This window comes from Amblyomma maculatum, chromosome 10, assembly GCF_055883805.1.
Source record: "Amblyomma maculatum isolate TAMU_Amacu chromosome 10, ASM5588380v1, whole genome shotgun sequence".
NCBI classification, from domain to species: Eukaryota; Metazoa; Arthropoda; class Arachnida; order Ixodida; family Ixodidae; genus Amblyomma; species Amblyomma maculatum.
In genome coordinates, this window is record NC_139353.1 from 154,887,228 (window position 1) to 154,903,728 (window position 16,501).

A 16,501-nucleotide genomic window follows, 5' to 3' on the forward strand; every position below is an offset into this window, starting at 1 on the left:
ACGCAAAATCAGTAGAGGCAATCACGGGGCTCATTAATAAGTACTGGAACGATGGTGAATTCCCTCAGGCATGGAGGCATGCAATGATTACTTTTATTCCCAAACCAGGCAAGAAACTAGATATAGCCAATTTGCGCCCAATATCGCTCACTTCCTGCGTAGGCAAGCTCATAGAGCATGTGATCCTAAACAGACTGCAGGAGTACGCAGAGGACAAAGAGATCTTGCCAACAACTATGCTAGGCTTTAGATCTAATTTATCTACACAGGATGCCATGAATCAGCTCCAACCAGACGTCATCGACACTGCGAAATGCACGGGCACCAAAGCAGTGCTAGGGCTACACCTCACCAAGGCCTTCGATAACGTGGCACACGAAGCCATTCTCGAGAACCTCTCAGACATTAACCCAGGAGAAAAAACCTTCCGATACATTCGCTCATTTCTCAGCCATAGGTCCGCGATAATTAAAATTGGCAAAATACAGTCATTACCTTTTCGGCAAGGGGGTGGAGGGACACCGCAAGGATCAGTACTGTCACCATTTCTCATCAATCTCTCCCTCATAAAGCTTCCACCCCGACTGGAAGCCATTCCTGGGCTTAGACATACATTCTACGCAGATGACATCACACTCTGGACCACCAAGGGGAGCGACGGTCAGATAGAGGAAACGTTGCAACGCGCGGTAGACACTATCGCAGAGCTCGCAGGTAATTCAGGCCTATCATGCTTACACCCAAAATGAGAGCTACTGGTCAGAAGACAAGCAGCGGTGGCGTAGCGGTAGAACATCCGCCTCGCATGCAAGAGGACCGGGGTTCAAATCCCGGTGCCGCGCAATTCTCCACCGGATGAAAAAAAAAATCCGCGTGTCGATGGAATTGCATAAACAGGTTTGGGGTGCAACCTGATGCCGGTGAACACCTCCGGCAACGCACTCCCTCACCAGAACAGGAGTTGGCCACCCTGGTGCAGTAACCCCGGCCCTCAGTCACCAGCGGCTGCGGAACAACTGACCACGGCGGCGGTCAGACCTGTGACGCAGCAGGGGGTGCTAAGAAAGCCTGGCTCCGCTGGACAGGCCGCCATTGGAAACTGACCCTGGCAACGTTTAATGCTAGAACCCTAGCTAGTGAAGCTAGCTTAGCAGTGCTGTTAGAGGAACTAGAGGGCATGAAATGGGATGTCCTAGGGCTTAGTGAGGTTAGGAGGCCGAATGAGGCATATACTGTACTGAAGGATGGGCATGTACTGTGTTATCGAGGCTTACCAGAGAGGCGACAACTAGGAGTAGGTTTCCTTGTCAATAAGTATATAGCGGGTAATATAGATTAATTCTATAGTATTATTGAGAGGGCTGCAGGCATCGTAATTAGGCTTAATAAGCAGTATAAATTGAAGGTTGTACAGGCCTATGCACCTACATGTAGTTATGATGACCAGGCAGTTGAAAGCTTCTATGAAGATGTAGATTCGGCAATGCGAAAAGTAAAGACGCAGTATACTGTACTAATGGGCGATTTCAATGCCAAGGTAGGGAAAAAACAGGCAGGAGACAAGGCAGTAGGTGACTATGGCATTGGTTCTAGGAATAGCAGGGGGGAGTTACAAGTTGAGTTTGCAGAGCGCAATAACTTACGAATCATGAATACCTTCTTCAGCAAACCGAAGAACCGGAAATGGACATGGAAAAGTCCTAACGGAGAGACTAAAAATGAAATCGACTTCATAATGTGTTCAGCCCCCGCCATTGTGCAGGATGTAGAGGTAATCGGGAAAGTGCGATGCAGTGACCACAGGATGGTGAGGTCCCGAATTAGCCTAAATCTGAAGAAGGAACGCAACAGATTAGTAAGAAAGAAACCCATCAACGAATTAGCGGTGAGGGGGAGGGCAGAAGAGTTCAGGATCTCGCTACAGAATAGGTTTTACGCTCTAACTGAGGATGACGACATTACCCTAGAGGGAAGGAACAATAATTTCAGAGATATCATTACTGAGTGCGCGGTAGAAGTAGGCGGTAGGATAGTTAGAGAGGATACCGGCAAGCTGTCTAAGGAGACGAAAGATTTGATTAAGAAACGCCAGAGTATGAAAGCTTCCAATCCAACAGACCAGATCGAATTGGCCGAGATATCAAAGCTAATCAATAAGCGCAAGGTGGCCGACATAAGGAAGTATAACATGGAGAAAATTGAGCATGCTGTAAAGAACAGGGGAAGCCTTAAAGCGGTAAAGAACAAATTGGGCATAGGCAAAAACCAGATGTATGCGATAAGGGACAAGGCGGGCAACGTCATCACTAATATGGAAAAGATAGTCAAAGTAGCCGAGGAGTTCTATACAGATCTCTACAGTAGCCAAAGTAGTCAGGACCGTAACTAGATTGGCGGTAGGAAGGCGGGCAACGTCTTCACTAATATGGAAAAGATAGTCAAAGTAGCCGAGGAGTTCTATACAGATCTCTACAGTAGCCAAAGTAGTCAGGACCGTAATTAGATTGGCGGTGGGGAAAAACAATCAGACGTTCCACCAGTGACGAAGGACGAGGTCAAGAAAGCACTAGAAACTATGAAAAGGGGGAAATCAGCTGGAGAGGATCAGATAACTACAGATTTGCTGAAGGACGGGGGGGATATCGTGCTAGAAAAACTGGCCACCCTGTATACGCAGTGCCTGGTGTCATCGACGGTACCGGAACCATGGAAGAATGCAAACATTATCCTCATTTACAAGAAAGGGGACTCTAAGGACCTTAAAAATTACAGACCAATCAGCTTACTGTCTGTTACGTATAAGGTATTTACTAAGGTAACCGCGAATAGAATCAGGACAACCTTAGACTGCAATCAAGCAAAGGATCAAGCAGGGTTTCGGAAACGGTACTCTACTATCGATCATATCCATACCATCAATTAGGTGATAGAAAAATGCTTGGAATATAACCAGCCCTTATACATAGCATTCATTGATTACGAAAAAGCATTTGACTCAGTTGAAACCTCGGCGGTGATGCAGCCATTGCGAAATCAGGGAGTAGACGAGCCGTACGTGAAAGTGCTGGAAGATATATATAGTGGCTGCACAGCAACCATAGTTCTGCATAAAGAAAGTAGGAAAATTCCCATAAAGAAAGGTGTTAGGCAAGGAGACACAATCTCCCCAGTACTATTCACAGCTTGTTTAGAGGAAGTATTCAGAGACTTGGAATGGGAGCAGTTAGGGATGAGGGTAGATGGAGAATACCTCAGTAATCTGCGATTTGCTGATGACATTGCCTTGCTAAGCAACTCGGGGGATGAACTGCAAATAATGATTGATGACCTAGACAGGAAAAGTAGAAAGGTAGGCTTGAAAATCAATATGCAGAGGACTAAGGTAATGTTCAACAGCCTCGGGAAGGAACAGCAGTTTACATTAGGTAGCGAAATACTGGAAGTAGTAGGCGAATATGTCTAGTTAGGACAGGTAGCAACCGCAGATCCGGACCACGAAAAGGAAATAACAAGAAGAATACGATTGGGATGGAGCGCATTTGGCAAGCACTTGCAGATTATGACTAGCAGCTTACCGGTATCGCTCAAGAGGAAAGTATACAACAGTTGCATCTTCCCTGTACTCACCTATGGGGCTGAAACGTGGAGGCTAACCAAGAGAGTTCTACTTAAGTTGAGGACAACCCAGAGGGCTATGGAACGAAAAATGGTAGGGGTAACATTAAGAAATAGAAAGCGTGCAGAGTGGGTCAGAGAAATAACTCAAGTTACCGACATTCTAATAGAAATTAAGAAGAAGAAATGGACATGGGCAGGACATGTAGTGCGAAGAGAGGATAACCGATGGTCGCTGAGGGTAATAAACTGGATTCCAAGGGAAGGAAAGCGTAGCAGGGGGCGGCATAAAGTTAGGTGGGCGGATGAGATTAAGAAGTTCGCAGGGGTCAAGTGGATGCAGCTAGCGCAGAACCGGGTTAAGTGGAGAAACAGTATAGAGGCCTTCGCCCTGCAGTGGGTATAATCAGGCTGGTGATGATGATGGTCAGAAGACCCAAACCCAGCGGTCCCGGTTCCAGGAGCCAGGCGCCCCCAACCCCGCTTAACGTGTGCGTGGGGGGACTTCCAATCAAGGAGGTGCAGTCAATAAGCAGTGTAGGGCTGTATCTACAAGCTAACAGGAAAAACAAAGAAACCCTGCAGAAGCTGAAAACATCAGTTAATATGTCAATTAGGCTATTCAGAAGAATTTCCAACCGTAAGAGAGGAGTCAAAGAACAAGACCTCTGTAGGATAGTGCAGGCATTTGTCCTGAACAGGATGGTGTATGCGCTACCATACCTAAAACTAGATGCTGCGGAGAAAGGCAAAGCCGAGACAATAATTAGGCAAGCATACAAAGCAGCCCTGGGGCTGCCGAACTACATATCGACAGAAAGACTCATGGGACTGGGCATACATAATACACTAGAGGAAGTCAAGGAGGCTCACCTCACAATACAAAAAGAACGACTTAAGCGCACTAAGGCAGGCAGAGCCATACTGGAGCGCCTAGGTATAGGCGTGAAACTTCCAACCGAGAACACGAAAACACAGCTACCCAAACTCCTTCGCAAGCGACTGACGATCAAACCACTACCAAAGAATACGCTCCCTTCTTACCACGAAGGAAGGAGGAAAGCTAGGGCAATAGCTCTACACGAAAAATACGCAACGAGCGAAGGAGCTGTCTATGTTGACGCGGCAGAATACGCAACAAGAGGAGCGTTCGCACTGGCGGGGGGGGGGGGGGGGGATGTGCGCGGGCGGCTGCAGGCATCATGGTCGGTAGTGACAAAATCTTCGGAAACCGCGGAAGAGGCAGCTGTAGCACTAGCCATACCTGTCACCGACGCGAATACAATCTTCTTAGAATATAAATTTGCTGTCCGTAGCTTTGCGGGGGACAGAATCTCAACCGCAGCGTAGAAAATACTGAAACTTATCAGGCAACCATACAGAGAAATTGAGGTGATATGGGTGCCAGCTCACTCGGGGAATCCGGGAATTGAGGCGGCCCACAACATGGCTCGACGTTTCGTCAACCGAGTCGGTGGGTCCTTCGTATCCATGGGTTACTCCAAGGAGGGGCTGGTATCTTTTCGCGATATCACAAGTCGTTACAGATTGGAACGGCACAAATTACCACCACCTGACAAAACGCTGGATAAGGCACAGGAGACCGCTTGGAGGAGACGCCAGACGAGATCCTTTCTTAGCCCTTACCTATTAGCAAAAATGCACCCGGATGACCTTAACCCCGCGTGCAGGTTCTGTGGCGAAACAGCCATGTATGATCACATACTATGACAATGTAAAGAGGAACCTCCACCGGAAGATCTAGTACAAATTCCTTCTCTTGAGCGATGTGAGGCCCTTCTGGTCAGATCGGACCCGGGCATTCAAGCCTTGGCCACCAGGTGGGCCACTAAGGTCGCCGCCAGCCATGGACTGGAGGCCATCTAGAGCGGACCGTGTGCATGTGCATTTTGAGGAAATAAATATTATCCAATCCAAATCCACACCAGCTTCTCTTCTTCTTTTTCACTGGCGCCGCGCCCAAGTCAAGAGACCACTTCTTCCTTCTCATGGCCGTTGTAATTTTCACGCATTAAAGAAAAACAGGATAAGAAACACTCGGTAATTACTTTTCCACATATTTATTCAAACTTAATTAACTTCTTTCGTAAACATTTCCGCCATAATAAAACTGCAGAATTTAAGGCATGAATGTCCGCAAACATCCTTAAAAAAACGAGAAAAAATGACAGATGACGCTGGAAGCTTAAGAAATCGGCACTTTTCTCTATATCTAATGGAATCGCACCTTCATAGCTCGAAACATCATGAAAAGCGTGGATTTCATTAGTCTCTGTCGTTCCTTGCGATTTTTCCGCCGTATCTTATTTCTTGCAAATAACTGCATATTGGCAGGTTTTGAATTCTGCTATCCTATTATAGTGCAGGATTACAAAAGTAATGAAACTTGCTTACCTTATTACTTGTATAGTTATCGCGTGTTCCCTCTTGCGCCGGGACACCAGATGTTACTAAGTGAATTTATTGAAGAAAAATCGACGAGAAACTAATAAAAAGAATCACTTCATAATATTCACTTTGTGAGTTCACCTTATGTGCATATTTTTTTCTCGGAAAACATTTGGACTACAAAATTTAACCCCGAGCGGAAACTAGAATTCTATCCAAAACATTATTATAATTCAGCGGACTTAAACTTTACAGTGCCGAAATCGCTATGCACCTTACACAAATACGCAATGGATTCATCATTTTATATTGTTACGAGTGGAAATCAGGCACCGATGGGCAACCCCACTCTGGAATCAATGGGCACAGCTTAACCGCACAACTCAACACTCAGCTTCGTCTACGTCTACACACCCAGAAACTTCGTTCTTCACTTGCTGTATACCAGCATGGTACACCACATAACATTACCCCCGCCGCAGAAGCGCAGTCCCGGTGCCTTCTAGGTAAACAAAGCAGGGCGTGAATAATACAGCTTGGGTCGTGTCACATTCACAATGTTAGAAGCTCGTGGTGCAGAAGACCTCGGGTTCAATGGTTCTATTTCGTATGTGACGTCGGAGACCCGGCGCAAGATACGGCAGGGGTCTGTGTAGCGTGTTAGAAGTTTTTCGCACAAGCCCACCCGGCGGGATGGGAGCTAGAGCAGAACGAGAGAGCCTGGGGTGTAGTGCACCTCGCGGTGGCGACTGTTATAACGGGATTGCCGGGATCCTATGGAGGCAAAGAGCCTGTCGCGAGCAATGTGGCGAGCATCATTAGCGCGAGAGATGGCATCACGAGCATAAGTACTAGTGGCGGCGTCAGTAGTGGATAGCGATGTATCAAAGGGGAGTAACGGGTGTCGGCCAAATAGCAGATAAAAGGGAGAGTAGCCAGCGGTATCATAACGAGAAGAGCTATAGGCGAATGTTACAAAGGGGTAATTAATGTCCCCATCTCGGTGGTCGCCGGAGACATACATTGATAACATATCTGTGAGCGTCCGGTTGAGGTGTTCAGTGAGGCCGTTGGTCTGATGATGATAGGCGGTGGTAAATTTGTGGCGGACGGTGTACACACGAAGTACCTCGTCAACCACTCTGGAGAGGAAGAAGCGACCACGATGCGTGAGTAGTTCACGAGGGGCACCGTGTTGTAGTATCACGTCGTGGAGGAAGAAATCTGCGACGTCTGTAGCGGAGCTAGTCGGGATCGCGCGGGTAATGGCGTAACGCGTAGCAAGTCGGTCGCTACGGCGATCCATTTGTTGCCCGAGGCAGTGACCGGGAAGAGTCCAAGCAAATCAACACCAACACGGAAAAACTGGTCAGTTGGGATGGAGATTGGCTGCAGGTGTCCTGACGACAATACGGATGGTCTTTTCCGATGCTGGCACAGCTCAAATGCAGCCACATAATGCTGAAGTAAGCGATAGAGACCCGGCCAGGAAAAACGCCGGCTCACGCTATCATACGTACGGGACACGCCGAGATGTCCACCGGTGGGAGCATCATGAAATTGTTCCAGGACGGTGAAGCGCAGACGTTTCGGAACGACGAGCAAGAGCTCAGCGCCATCAGGTCGTATATTGCGGTGGTATAGTGCGTCCCCTTGAAATACGAACATGACGAGGGCAGGATATCAGACTGACCGGTAGTCAGACGGTCGATAATAGACCGGAGCGCGGAGTCCAAGCGCTGTTCGTCGGCTATGTGGGGAAAGGCCGAAAAGAAAGGACGAATGCGTCAATGTCGTAGGCCGTAGAGCTGGGAGGATCGACAGGGCGGCGGGACGAGCCACCCTATCGACCAGACTTATAAACCACGGAAAAGGTGTATTCGTCAAACCTTAACGCGCCCAGCATCCCAAACGTCTAGTAGGGTCTTTGAGTGAAGATAGCCAGCCCAAGGCATGGTGGTCCATGATAAAAGTAAAGGGTCGCCCAAACAAATCAGGGCGGAATTTTGCAATAGCCCAAACCAGAGCTAGGCACTCACGTTTTGTGATAGAGTAATTTTGTTCTGCCCTAGAAAGTAGGCGGCTGGCGTACGCAATTACTCTGGTGTGGCCATGGTGTCGCAGAGCGAGGTTAGCTCCAATGCCGTGACCACTGGCGTCAGTGCGGAGTTTGGCAATGATCGAAGGGTTGAAATGGGCCAAGACGGGTGGATTGGTGAGAGCAGCGATAAGTTCGGAGAAAGCTGCTGCTTGGTCAGGACCCCAAGAGAAAGGTGCATCTTTTTTCTATAGGGCGGTGAGAGGGCGAGCAAGGGCTGCGAAGTTCTGGACGAAACGACCAAAATACGAACAGAAGCCGAGAAAACTTCGAACATCACTAGATGGACGTGGTGTGGGAAAAGTGCGAACGGCGCAAATCTTATCGGGGTCAGGCTGAACGCCAGCAGCATTCACTAAGTGGCCAAAAACTTTGATTTCCCGATGGCCGAAACTGCACTTATTCGAGTTGAGTTGAAGGCCGGCGCGGCAGAATTGCTCGAGAATGGTAGAAAGGCGAGTGAGGTGGCTGTCAAAAGTGGACGAGAAAACAATGACGTCGTCTAAGTAACAATGAGAAGTCGACCACTTGAAGCCGCGCAGCAACGAGTCCATCATCCGTTCGAAAGTTGCAGGGGTTACATTTTTATTTATTTATTTATTTATTTATAGGTACTGCGATCTGGTACAGATCATAGCAGGGTGGGAAAAACAAAGAAATACAAGCATAAAAACGCACTCAAATTCATAAAATTTGCAGGCACTTTTCAAACATTAGTAAAGAACTTTGAGTTACAGTCTCGCTATTAAGTTTATTCCATTCCGTAATTGTCCTCGGAAAGAAAGAATATTTAAAACAGTTATTTCGCGCGTTCACAGGGGTTATTGTTAGTGCATGCCTTTGTCTCGTATTATAACCTGGAGAGTAAGTAATATAATTGGAAGTGTTAATATTATAATGACCTTTTACGAGCTGGAAAAGAAACTTTAATCGGCAGATACGATTGCGCTCAGTCACAGAAGGTAATCCACTACGCTTCACAAGCTCGCTGACAGACGCACGGCCATATGAATTAAATACAAACCTAACGACCTTATGCTGTATGCGCTCAAGTTTATGAATGTTAGTTAAGGTGAAAGGGTCCCATATAATTACGGCATATTCTAACAGTGGACGGATGAGGGAGTTGTAAGCTAATAGGCGGACACTGGGCGGAGATGACTTCAGTGAGCGCCTCAAGAAAAAAAGTTTGCGCAGTGAATTAGCTACAACCGTATCTATGTGTTTTGTCCATGAAAGGTTGTTAGTAATCCATAAGCCCAAATATTTATATTCGGTTACCTCCAATAATGATGTGTTGTTAGTACCGTACACAAAATGAAGAGGACTTTTCTTGTGTGTAATTCTCATGTAAACGGTTTTCTCACAGTTAATACACATCTGCCAATCGTTGCACCACGCAATCACCTTTTCTAGATCATTATTCAAACACACCTGGTCATCAACAGAAGAAACCTCTTTGTACAATATACAATCATCTGCGTAAAGCTTCACGCGGACAGAAAGGCCAGACACAATATCATTAATAAATAGCAAAAATAAAGGTGGTCCCAAAACGGATCCCTGGGGGACGCCGGACACAACCTGGGCACTGTTAGAAGAAGTATGGTTTAGGGTGACAAATTGACATCTGTTTGAAAGGTAGGCTGTGATCCATGTAAGTATCTGGTCGTTTTTTATATAATAGCTTAGTTTATGAATTAGTTTGCTATGCGACACCTTGTCAAATGCTTTGCGAAAATCCATGAATATGGCATCGGTTTGTTTTCCCTGATTAATCGATTGAGCGAAATCGTGTACTGTCTCAACTAATTGTGTAATTGTAGAAAACCCACGCCTGAAACCATGTTGAACATTTGTAAGTACTTTGTGCTCTTCCAAGAAACCTAATATATGTTTATGAATTATGTGTTCTAAAATTTTACATGATGTGGACGTCAGGGATATAGGCCGATAATTCTCAATGTGTGCTTTTTTGCCGATTTTGTGCAAAGGTTTAATCTCGGCTGTCCGCCAGTCATCCGGTAAAGAACCATCACGTAAAGATCTAGTGTATACAATTGACAAGTATTTCGCGCACCACTCTGCATACCGTTTCAAAAATGCGTTTGGTATCTTATCGGAGCCTGAAGATTTTTTCACGTCAAGATCCAGGAGCAAATTAAAAACACCGGTCTCTGAAATGACAACATCAGTTATGGCAGGGAGCGATACTGAAAAGTTGGGGACACAACCATTGTCCTGTGTGAATACTGATTGGAAGAATTTGTTGAACGCAGAACAAATCACCGCCTCATCACGTACACATTTGCCGTCTACAATAAATTCATTCGTGGAGGAAGACTTTGGCGTGATTTGGCGCCAGAACTTCTCAGGAGACGTTCTAATGAACGAAGGCAGGAACGTTCCGTAATATTTTTCTTTGTCGCAAAGTATTTTCTGCTTAAGTTGTTCGGAAATTTCTTCCACGATTGGTTTTAATGATAAGTTTCTATTTGATTTCTTTTTTAACCTTTTAAGTCTTCGCTGTAAGCGCAACGTCTCCCGAGAGATCCATGGGTTACGGTAAACAGATTTTTTTTTTTTTGCAATTTTGGGAACAAAACGGTCAATACAGTCGGAGACAATATTTTTAAACGACAGCCATAGGTCATTGACGCTAGCAGTACTGTTTCTAAAACTATCAAAACATAAATCAAGCACATCCAGAATAGACTCATCATCAGCACGCGAAAAATTGGGAAAGAAATGAACATTATTCTGGCGATCTGGGTACACATTTGACAAGCTCAGAAGTACAGCTTTGTGATCAGATATCCCATTTGTGACATCACAGGTTATGAGATTACGGATAGCACCACTTACAAAAAATAGATCAAGAATGGATCCTATGGCTCCTTGCACCCTCGTAAAATTATTTACTACTTGCAACAAGTCAAATGTGAACACAATGTCGAGCATGGTAGAATCAGCATTATGGGCAGAGCGTGATGAAAAATATTGCCAATCAATATTAGGTAAGTTAAAATCCCCAGCCAGTATTAGTCTATCTTCTGTAAGTTTTCCAAGACCGTAACAGAAGAACTGGGAGTCTATAGAAAACACCAAGAACAAAGCGGACCTTGTTGATGTATGTTTTACAAAATACGGCTTCAATGCCTGGAGCATCAGGCATTCTAAAAAGTTGCAGTGATGATTTAAACAAAATTGCCACCCCACCACCTCTTCTGTCACGGTCACCACGAAAAACCTTATGGCCCTTAGGTACAAATTCACTGTCAAATACTTCACTGCTCAACCATGTCTCCGTAAGAATGGCAACGTCCGCATCATGTGAGAACAGTAAACCTTCGAGTTCTCCAACTTTATTGACGACGCTGCGACAATTTACGTTAAGAATTTTGAAATCCGGATTGTTCCCTTTCTGGTGTCATTTTTTATTCCTCGGGATTTTATACCGAGCGTTTCTTACATTATCCCATCCGAACATATCACCATCGACGCTTAACTTGTCAAAAACCAGCTTAACTTTTGCACCGTTGCTCTTTTCCTGAGATGCGCTTTCCCATAACTTTTTTCTAATGTCACGGATTCGTTTTGAAAAGTCTTCACTAACTGAGAAATCTGTGCCTTTCAACTTCGGGCATGCCTTCATTATTGAAGCCTTCTCTCGGTAGTCGCTCAGTTTAATGATGACAGGGCGGTTCTTTTTTGATTTCATACCTATTCGGTGGCACCTTTCAATGCTGCTTATTGCAAGTCCCAACTTCTCGTCAAAAATTTCCTCCGTTATTCTGCCTGTAAGCTCCGCTTCTGTTTCTTCATTTTCTTCTTTTAATCCGTAAATCAATAGGTTGTTCCTACGGCTCCTGTTTTCCAAGTCGTCAGTTTTGTTTAACAGGTATGAAACGGTGGCTTCTAGTTTATTTACAGTTGACTTCAGGTCCTCTACTTCCGTTTTTAAAGTATTGATAGTTGCTACCTCATTTTCAAGACTTTTAATTCGATCTGTCAAGCTATCTATCTTTTCTTCGAAAGAACCCTGTTTTGCCAAAATGTCATTGACGGACGACGTCAGGGTGTTTTGGCCCAAGAGTAGCTGTTGAAGCATTTCCTTTTCCGTCATTTCTGGGCCTGGATTTGATTCTATGTCACCACATTTTAACAGATCCTCTTGGAAAGAATAAACGAACGATAAAGCATTCCTTATACACAGTGGGCAGGGCAGCAGCAACAGAAAGCGGTTGTCGCTACGATAACAGGCAGATAAGGAGTTACCAACCTGCGCAATGAAGCAAAACGGGTTCTTGAGCATTGTGCTCGATGTGCTGCTGCCGAGCCCACTGGGTGCAGGCGGCGATGAGAGTCTTCTTATATAGGCGTCGATGTCCCCGTGATGTGACGTCCCCTGTGATGGCGCAGTCGCAGAAACGGTGATGATAGGCACGTTGGGGTCCTTAATCAAGCAAACATCGGAACGTGCTGTGGTCTCAAAGCAAACGTCATTCGCTTGATGTAAAAGCACTCGGGAGGAACCTTGACCAAGGCAGGATGGTCGTGTGGCCAGCAATACGGTTAGCACCTGCGCAATGAAGCAAAACGGGTTCTTGAGCATTGTGCTCGATGTGCTGCTGCCGAGCTCACTAGGCATAGGCCAAGAGGCATGACTTTAAACTGGTAGAGGCCGTCAGGAGTGATACGCCGTTCTTTCGCGGTCTCGTTCATCGACGGAGATTTGCCGGTAGCCAGATCGAAGGTCGATGGAGGAAAAGTAGCTGGCTTCATGTAAGCAATCAAGTGCGCCGTCGATGCGCGGAAGAGGGTAGACGTCTTTTCTGGTCAACTTGTTGAGGCGGAGATAGTCGACGCAGAAACTTCAGCTACCATCTTTTTACTGGACTAGCACAACAGGTCTGTTTGAAGACTCGATGATGTCGTCAGCCAGCATCTTATCGACTTCACGTCGAATCACCAGGCGTTCGGAAAGAGAGACACGGTAACGTCGCTTGTGAACAGGAGCAGCATCGCCGGTGTCGATGCGGTGGGCTACAACAGGCGTTTGGTCAAGAGTTCGGACCCCAAAATAAAAAAATGTCCCTATATGAAAGCCACAGCTTGTAGAGCGTATCGACATAATCGGGTTGCAGGTCGGCCGAAATCATGCTGGAAACAGGTTCACGGTGGAAAGAAGACGATATAGAAGCAGTAGGGGCTGTGCAAGGTGCAGAGGGAGGGTCTGTAGTTAAGGCTAAAACTTCACAGTCGGTCAGCGGGGAAAGTTCAGCTAATGAAATTCCGTCGGGGAGGACCTGGATCGACGAACTGAAGTTGAGGACTGGGAGAGTGGTTCGGTTCTGAGATACGTGTACGATGAGGTGTGAGAGAATGACGTGACGCTGCAGGACCACGTCTGTAATTGGGCACGCCAGGTAGTCTCCATCTGGCACGGGCGGGAATGGGCACATAGGAATGTAAACAACAGCTTCAGGAGGAAGGCGAGAATAATTTGCTGAGAGGAGGCGAGGTGTCGTGGAGAGGTCTTCAGAGCAGAGGGAAAGGTCCGGGCGTGGAATGCCGGTTGAGCACTCAATAAAGGCTGAGTGAGCGGTCAAGAAGTAAAGGCCAATGATCAATTCATGGGGGCATTCCTGAAGTAAGGTGAATAAGATTGATGTGTCAAGACCAGCAATGATTACGCGGGCGGCACACATGCCAAGCATTGCAGCAGGGCTGCCATTGGTGACACGAACGGTGGGCGAAACTGCTGGCGTCAGGAATTTCTTCAGGCGACGACGAAACGAGGAACTGAGAACAGAGAGTTGGGCACCAGTGTCAATAAGGGCAGAGACAGGAGCACCATTCACAAAAAATTCGATGAGGTTAGATTGTGGAGCGAAGGTCAACGGAGGTTTTCCAGTCCGGGTCGCGAATGCAGCATCACCTCCGGAAGCTGCATCGTCTAGTTTTCTGAGAAGCGGCTGGCATAGGACAGTGAAGAATTACGACGAGGAAGAGGAGAGCGGGAACGTCGGGTTTGCGGGGAAGGCGACCGCCTGGAAATACGAACAGGTGGAAAAAGATCAGCACGGGGCGGGCGAGGTTGGGGCGAGGAACGGCGCGGCGCAGATACTCGACTGCGATTGACATAGTTGAATGGGCGTGACGACAACTACCAGCGGTTGCGGCAGTGACGGGAGATATGACCAACACGGGAACAAGTGAAGCAGATTGGGCGATCGTAAGCGATCGGAAGCATTGCCGTTGACTTTTTTCGTGCCTCTTTTGCAGATATATGACATCTCAGCTTTGAAGCAATTTTGCGGTTGCGCCGTTTCATGTGCATCGCCTACGAGTTCATCCTTTTCTTCTGAGATATGCTTTGACGGATCAAGGAACGCAACTTCGCCTGCAGCTATGAAGAACGATTCGACGAGCATCGCCGCTGACTTCGACAGATGTGCCGTGCCGGTCTATGAACACTGGTGCAGTGAATGCCTTATCGACAGCCTACAAATGCCGGGATTTGGCAGTCACCCAGAGGGGCGTGCAACCGGCATGGCTGAAGCATTGCCACTCACGTTTTTTTTGTTCCCTTTGCAGGTTAGTAACTCAAACTTGCACTGTTTTCGCACGCATTCCGTTTTGTCGGTTCCACCCCAAGTGTTATTTGCTTGTCTCAGAGCTCACTCGCAACCGAAAGATTACTCGCGTTGTCGTTTTCGCTTATTGCGCCGCATTTCCTTATACCTGTTGCTGCTACTTCTACGTGGTTGGTTTGGTTTGTGGGGTTTAACGTCCCAAAGCAACTCAGGCTATGAGAGATGCCGTAGCGGAGGACTCCGGAAAGCTACTTCTATGTGGCGATGTTGAGCCTAACCCAGGTCCGTCTACCGCAGAAACTGTGCAGATGCTCCGAATGGCCAAGCTACGATTAAGGCCAAGTTGAGTGCAAAAGAACTGACCCAATTTGAAAGTAAGAGAGCCATGCATGATCTCGGCAGCCGTATTGTATCGATATAATCAAGAATAGCGAGTCTTGATGAAATGAACTGTGCAGTTGATGAATGGAAAAAACAATTTGAAGAACAGCAGCGGATATTAAGTTCAGTAATGGCGAAGGTTGAGCATCTGGAGAACCAGAGGAGGCGTTGCAGTTTGCTTTTCTTTGGTGTCGAGGATACAAAACCAAACGAGTCAAATGAGGACTCAGGAGAATGCGCAATTGACGTGTGTAAATCGAAATTAGGTGTCCAATCCATAAAAGTGGAAATTGCTCACAGGTTAGGCAGATTGAAGTCCGGTAACAACTGTCCTTTAATAGCGATTTTTGCCTCACACGCTGACAAGCAGAATGTTTTAAAGAGGGTTTATAAATTAAAAAGAAGCGATGTCAGTATTTCAGAGGACTTTTCTGAGGAAGTACGTAGAAAGAGGAAGATTCTATGGCAGTTCGCGAAATCACGAGAACAAAGTGGCGACAAGATCAGCCTCAGGTATGACCCTCTAATTATAAACGGCAAGAACTACTTGTTTGATGATATTACAAATGAGGACGTACCGGTAGTAGGTGACAAGGCCGGTGCTACAAAGGAGGTAGTACCGGTCGAGTGATGGTGTCGGCGTAATGCAACGCTTATTTTCTTTCTTGTGATTAACTGCCGTAGTTTAAAAACAAGGTCGATGAATTTGCAGCGCTAGTTGATATGGTGAAGCCGTCTGTTTTTCTCGGCACCGAATCATGGTTAGCAAATGAAATTGCTGACGGGGAAGTTTTCTCAGATTGCTTTAAATGTTATAGAAAGGACAGACACATGAATGGAGGAGGTGTATTTATTCTTGTGGATACTACAATTTCTTCTTACCAGATAAATGTTGCTGATGAATGTGAAGCTGTATGGTGCAGACTGGCGCTTAATAACAACAAAGTTATAACTGTGTGTTCGTTTCTATCGCCCTCCTGATTCATCCGTTGATGTGTTTGCGCAGCTGGTGGTGAGAATTGACGCAATTCAAACAGATTTTATGGTGATTGGAGATTATTTCGATCTGCCTAGTATTAACTCGATTCATCAATCTCACTTCCAGTCCTGTACGAATCGCTCCTGCCAAGAACTGATTAACTTGGTTGAACTTTATTCGCTGCGTCAAACGGTTTTGGAACCGACACGTGGGGATCACATCTCAGATTTGTTGTGCACAAATCAACCTGAATTCGTCAATTCCACTCAGGTGCTACCTTCAATAAGCGATCACAGTGCTGTGCTTTGTGAAATGAATGTTCAACATGTATGAAGCGCTGGTGCAGCAAATAGGCGAGTATATAACTGTGAAAATCAAACGTAAGCGATCTGAACAAATAGTTGAATGAGTACCGTACGA

General features: G+C 46.3%; 1 pseudogene; it reads left to right on the top strand.

Moving 5' to 3' along the window:
* The first annotated feature begins 275 nt into the window (after window positions 1-275).
* Window positions 276-5,502, top strand: LOC146177748 (uncharacterized; annotated as a pseudogene).
* The last annotated feature ends 10,999 nt before the right edge of the window (window positions 5,503-16,501 follow it).